The sequence below is a fragment of the Cryptomeria japonica genome, chromosome 1 (assembly GCF_030272615.1).
Source record: "Cryptomeria japonica chromosome 1, Sugi_1.0, whole genome shotgun sequence".
Taxonomy (NCBI): domain Eukaryota; kingdom Viridiplantae; phylum Streptophyta; class Pinopsida; order Cupressales; family Cupressaceae; genus Cryptomeria; species Cryptomeria japonica.
The window spans coordinates 219,942,878-219,949,752 of NC_081405.1; the positions used below are offsets into that span (position 1 = coordinate 219,942,878).

At 34.1% G+C, this 6,875-nt stretch overlaps 1 long non-coding RNA gene across 1 annotated transcript; it reads left to right on the forward strand.

Moving 5' to 3' along the window:
* Positions 1 to 3,983: 3,983 nt before the first annotated feature.
* Positions 3,984 to 6,544, forward strand: LOC131042904 (uncharacterized). The gene is made up of 2 exons (XR_009105333.2): positions 3,984 to 4,680; positions 5,945 to 6,544. It is a non-coding gene; the product is annotated as an uncharacterized LOC131042904 (long non-coding RNA).
* The last annotated feature ends 331 nt before the right edge of the window (positions 6,545 to 6,875 follow it).

The window sequence follows — 6,875 nt, forward strand, 5'->3', positions numbered from 1 at the left end:
GGGGCATGTTACGGTCTAGACAATCAACCCAAAGGACATGGGTGAGTATTTAGAATGTGCTTGTCCATGTGTGAGATCATCCCAGTTACGGAATCAGTAACAGACACATATTCCTCATCAAAGTGGTGTTGGAGCTTAAGCCGAGCAGAGGGATGTTGAGATAGGAAGGGTTTATTGGGATGTTTAAATCATTACAAATAACCCGAGAAGAATTAAAAAAGGTATCAGAATTGGTACATAGGAGTCAGGAGTCAATAGCAAAGGTGTCAGAATTGGTACATAGGAGTCAGGAGTCAGGAGTCAATAGCTTTTCGCTCACGATGTGAAAAAAAGTAAGAGTCGGCAACTTACAAATCACAATAGGTCAAAAAATTCTACCAGTTTAAATAAGAAAAATGGACGGTCGAGACTTGACCAATCGTCTTGCATGTCTTCTCGTCAACTTTCAACCTTTGATCCTAAAAAATAGGTCGTCCATCTCAAATAATCAGACGTCTTCAATGTAATAAAAAGTACTTCAAACCGTGACTGGTTAAACGCAGCCTAGAGAAGAATTTCATGCGAAGACCAAATTGATTTTTTGTGTGTTGGTCTTTCTATGGTTGGACCCATTATCCATTTGTGCGAAGGGAATATAAACTTAGAAGTATAGGTAAAGAATTTTAAAGCAAATTATTACACGGAATCTAAGTTATTAATTTTTGTCAAAAGAATATTATTGCATTCATTCAATTCAATCTTTTAATTAGTTTGATCAATGAGAGCAAAGAATTAAAATTTTTGAATAGAAAATTTATAATATAAAATTATTTTTATTTTAAATAATTTGTTTATCTTATTTTTCTCTCTTTCTATTGGTTAGAACAAGTAAAAAAAGTCAACTTTTCCAAAAAAAACACATTTTAATACATTTAATTCATTTAATAATATGTTAGCATATTAAATGTATGTCGGCCTATTAATAGGCTATCTAGGGTAAATCCTAGTGTGAGGGATGTCTCTATATCAGTTTGGAGTAGACTGGATCAAGGTTGGGTAAAGATTAATTTTGATGGTGCTTCAAGGGGTAACCTTGGCATTTCGGGTGTTGGGTGTATTGCAAGAGATGATGCAAGAAAGACCCTCATCAAAGGGGCTCAAAGGTTACCAATTGGGACAAATAATGAGGCTGAAGTTCGAGCCACTTTAATGGAGGATGAGTTGGCAAGTAACCTCAAAATTCCAAAACTACATCTTGAAGGGGATTCCAAGATAGTTACAGATGCGACTGCGGGTGGATCTTCCCAATGTTGGTGAATAAATAAATTTATTTCTATTATTTGTACAAAACTTAATTTCTTTCCAAGACTTCAAAATCTCACATATCCAACGGGAAGGAAATGGGGAGACATGCTTTGTCCGACCTAGGATGTGAGTTGGAACCCCAAGGGATTCGATGGTAGGACATCTCAAGGGTCGATGTGGCGTGGGTTGTTCAAGCGAGTACGTGGAAATGATAACTCTTGTCATTGGGATGTATGAGTTCACTAATTTTAGTCATGTGTTTATTCTCCCTATGTCGATCTTACTCCTATATCATTTAATTTGAGCCGCCACCCAGAATGATCATTATGACAAGTAATTTGTGTTTGGACGGATGCGAGGTGGCATGCTTTCCGTCGTGCGATTGAGTTGGCATGGCTTTGAAATCGAATTTTTTGGATTTGTAGGCATTTATTTCTTCTGAGCAAAGCCTTTTCTTTGTTTTTTGGAGTGAAGGTGGGGTGTGGTAACAAAGCTATAAATTTTTAACCCTCATGCGGAATTTTTGTGATGGAGGCCAATTTCACTCTGCACTCCACCAAACAGCTGCTGGTATTTTTAGGGTGCATCTCGGATAAGCGGTTAGGTGGAATTTTTCTATGTGATGAGGAGGAATTCTTAGACACTATTAAGCGTTTGTTGGGCCATGAATACTTGGTTTTTAAGTTTCGATACGGAACAAACATGGACATAGTGTCAATGTTTCTGGCCTAGGGTCTCTCCTTTGGGACCAAGGCAGAAATTGAATGGGTGGCTAAAGCATGTGTCCCTCTTTACTCATTGTGTGGCCTAGTTTCTCTGTTGGGGAGAGCAATTCCTAGGCAGGGTTTGAGACATCTGTTTGAGGAAGGAGTGATGCTAGACTAAGTGAATGTGGAATACCGGTCATTCATGTTTTGGAGGGATGGTGCAAACTATGTGGCAAGGATAGAGGAGGCACGGGAGGACCTTATGGTTTACATCCATTCGGCTAAGGAGGAAAGGGAATTGGCTCGAGCGGCAAAGAAGCAAGATCATGGCAAGAAGTAAGAGATCAGTGTTGAAGGTGGTTGAGGCTTTGATTCTGGCAAGAATTTGAAAATCAAGTAGGAGTCTTTTTGGTTTTTTGTTCCAGTTTTTGCTAGGTTTGTCTGAAATAGGTAGTTGGATAGTAGTGTTGTATGTGTACAACCTATAATGTCTTATAGTTAGTTTGTTTTATACCCTATTCTCAAAATTTTGGAGTTTATCCCTATTTTCTCATGGACTAGAAAGATATGTATACATGTATTTTAATTTCTAGTATAAAATCTACAAAATTATCAATAAAAAAATTAAATGTATGTTAGGTCATTCATGAGTTGTGAGACACCGTGCTATCAAATCCAAGAGCTTCTTGTTTTCTACGCTTTGAAATAATTAGTGACCCACTCTCTATCAAACATACGAACGAGAACCCATTGCTTCATTTTTTCCTTTGCTCATTTCTCTTGTCTATGCCAAGAAAAGTACCCACCATGCAATTTTTTAACAAACTTTTCCTCTCATTTTAGAAACTAGCGCTTGCACCTAATTAGAGGTGCAATGGGTCCTATATTATATGTATTTATCGAATTTACATAGATAAGTATGCCACAACAACAGTTGAAAACATATTGTACAGTTAAAAGATTCCAACAAATTTATTATATTAAACTTTTTAATAATCATGTGGTTTCATGTAACAACAAATGTCTCCTTTGAGAAAGAGGCATTTCCTAAGTATGCTTTTTGGAATGGGTAATGCTTGTAACATCAAATTTTGAACAAATATCATTACAAAGATATGTAATGATCTATTAAAACGTAGTAGAATCATATTATATAGAAATAATTATCATGTTGTTGAAATGTATTAGTTTAAAAAATTACTTAGTGATAAGTGCAAACTCTATGTTCTATTTTTAATAAGGAATGCATATAATGTAATGTTTAATCACATTATACTTAAAAACATGTTATCTTGAAAGAATACATCTACATAAGACCTTTTTTTAACTTAATGTTTCATTGATATATTTAAATTGTATTGATTTTTATAATTGTTTATAACTTTTTAATTTTTTTCTAAATTGTATGCCTTTTTAGTTAAACATCTACTTTTTGTTTTTCTAGTTAAACATCTGCTTATGTTTATATTTATGTCTACATAAGCATTTTTTAATACCTAACATTTATGTTACCTACAATTGCATTGATATCTTAATTTATCCCATGAACCTTGACAACAAAGAAAGAAACAAAAATTGAGAACTTGCACTATCTAACAGTAGGACAATATGGCTGGTACAATACACCCCAACTCTTTTCTATTCCATATCTTTTTCAATACTAAATATATTATGAAGCAATGACGTCATTAGTAAAGAGTTTATATTTTCTTTTTCTATTTCCAAAACTAATGTTGCTTCCCACACTACTACTCATGCATAATTATTTTAAGTAATTTCATTAACAAAGTCGCAGACTACACGATTTGATTTTTTCGGTCCTTTTTTCAAACAAATTTCTACATGAGCGACATATGGAATACTCAAAATATATTCCCTCATATACTATAAATTTTGGATGGTATTATTTCAGTATAACTCCTTAAATATTTTTTGTTTTTTTTTACAATATAGAATCTTAAACTGAATTCATTTTCTAGCATCTTCGGGAAACGGAGGATATATACGAATATGGCATTGTTGGATGCTAAGTTGGCACTTTGATATCTAAATTATTATAGCTTGCCCTAACACTGAATTTTGATCCATGCATTGTCGGCACATGAATGTATTGTTAGGGTTCACTTTGAAAATTATTTTATCTGTGGTATTCAAATAACCTAAGGAAGAAAACCCCTTAGGGCTGGAATTAGATGGACACCTCCCCTAATTACAGTCATTGCATTACTGGACGGAAATCTCTAATTCAAACTTCGAGAGATCTCATCCAATTATCATATATGCACCTCAAGTTGAAAGGCATATCAAATTCATTGTTAAAAAAAAACTGTTACGAGTCTGGATACAAGATATTCTCGATAATTTGGTGGCTGCTCACAAAGAGTCAATTGTCTTTACTTGGAGCAGCATATTTTGTCAATAGCGGATTTGGCTAGTGAGAATTGGCCTTATTTTGACAGTGATTATTAATCTGCATAGCACGATAATATCCAAGAACCATGTTGATGCAATATATTCATTGCAAGGTCTAAAGTGGTGGTGAATCATATTCTAGAGATGCACTTATTTTTCCTTATTGTGTGTCGGTAGCTATATGAGTATAAATCAACAATTCTAAATATCAGTGTCCCGTATTCTTCTTCATGTTCCAAAACAGCAATGCAAACGCCTCTCAGGTCTTCCAAATTTGGTAAGGTTGTCAATGGATACTTGATTTCATATGCACAGTTCATTGTATGTATAGGGGTTTAAACAAGTCAAAGGTTTGGATTGTAATCAGATAGCTGCCTAAATCTGTGGCTCATAATTATAAGCTATTCTATGGAAAAATTCATAGTTGTTTCCATAAAGTGGCGATTATGATTTCCTTTGCAAAAGTAAACAACAGATAATCCTATTCAACATTGTTTGAATGGGAAATGCGATCTTCGATTTGTGTATTTATTTGGATTCATTTTTGAAAATATGTTTGACATAAAGATTTCTAAACTGCACCCATTTTTCTTGTGCTCTTTCTAAACTGCACCCATTTTTCTTGCGCTGATATCATCATGTGTGATCAAACCCTAGATTATAAAAATCTAAAATCATACTTATAGAAAATCCGAAAAATCAATTTTTTGATAGGCTAACCCACCCCTAATGCTTCCATATATAAAATTTGCAAAAACAACCTACAACATCCTTGAATCAATCGTAGAGTTTTCATTCAAGCAAAATGGATATGAAACAATGATAAATACATGAGTACTGCGTGGTTTGCCAATTACTATAAGGCGCTATTGTCAAGCAATTCTGGATGCATCATTCAAACATCGGTTTCAGACACAATTATTTAAAGATTTGCAATAAAATTTAACAAAATTTCAATTCACTTGCACCAACGTCTTATTGCAGCCTGTTTGATCGCAACTTTCGTTACCCCTTCTTCCTTGGATGTATATAAACAACAGGATAGCATGTCATACAGAAGTTTACCTCAAGGGGGAATTTTATCTCACCAAACAATAGGGTTTAGGTTTTACCATCTATTTTAACAGTTTCACGCCACGTTAAACTTTTCCTTACCACGTTAATGGGTGTGTGGCAGCACTACACTGATCTATTTGTGTTGAATTGTTAGTGTGCCAGAACATCATTGCATAGCTTTAGTAGTATTATTTTATTTTTTATTGCTTTCAGGGAACGTTCATAATAATTGAAAAAAATAAAAAAAATTCAATGACCTAACTTACACAATTTTTATTTTTTCTAAAGTCGAACACTAAATATATCATATTAATGATTTTGAATTCTTTAAATTTACAATTACCTGAATGCAATTATTTTTGTATATGGTTATATCAAACAAATATGAATTTTATATTAGATGTGAAATTTTTTAAATGATATTCCCAAATGCAGCAAGCTAATTTCGTTGTTTTTTTTTCTCTTCATTCAAGAGAGTCATGCAGAAATAAAATACAAGGGCGAAAAGCATGAGGAAAGGGAAAGGTTTGTCTCGTTGAACAGGCAATACAACGTGGCACAAACACACCTCATTTTCCAGCCTTCTGAAAGTCTAAGGAAACCGGTCGGATGTGAATCTTTTCCGATGTGCGTGAGACAATACTGGTGGGCTATGCCCACGTTATAATAGCCTATCAGCTAATGAATGCAAGCTAATTCCCTACAGTATTTAGAATTTCCACCAGAAAAACTTGTTTACATATTGAATTATCCAACTCTTTATGGACCTACGCGGCCCCTCCAATTTACTAGGGCTAACTACTAGCACTTGCACCCCAACGAGGTGCAATGGTTACACCGATAGGAAGATATACTTTGTGTTTGCACTTTGAAAATGTTAGACCAAATTGCTAATCATGGTAAGAGAAAAGTAGGAAAGCAAATATGCACAATAACAATCCAATATAAGTGAAAAATGGAGTGTTCAGAGAAGTGAATTTGCATATGCATACATCTAAACCAACACATACATATTGTTGCAATTGTTCACATCAAATGTACTCGACATAGATATAATATAAGGGACAGATGCAGTATTGGAAGAATTGAATTCCACATTCTTATGACAATGATACACATGACATGCATTTGTAAATCAAGACTTAGCAATTTTTGTACATGTTGTTGTAAACAAACATTTACATATTTGCATCCTCATACAAATGCATAGATATTGTTCCTTCCTAAAAATTATGAGTAAATTCATGTTTGATAGATTTGTATTGCATGTTGTAAGATATTTTCTGCCTTTTTTGTATCTTAAAAAGTCATAAAAATCATACAAAATACTTGAAGGCAACCTAGAATCGGCCTAAAATCACCACGTCAACAATGAAATCATTTGGAAACAAAACAATAGCCAGGTGGGTGGTGTAA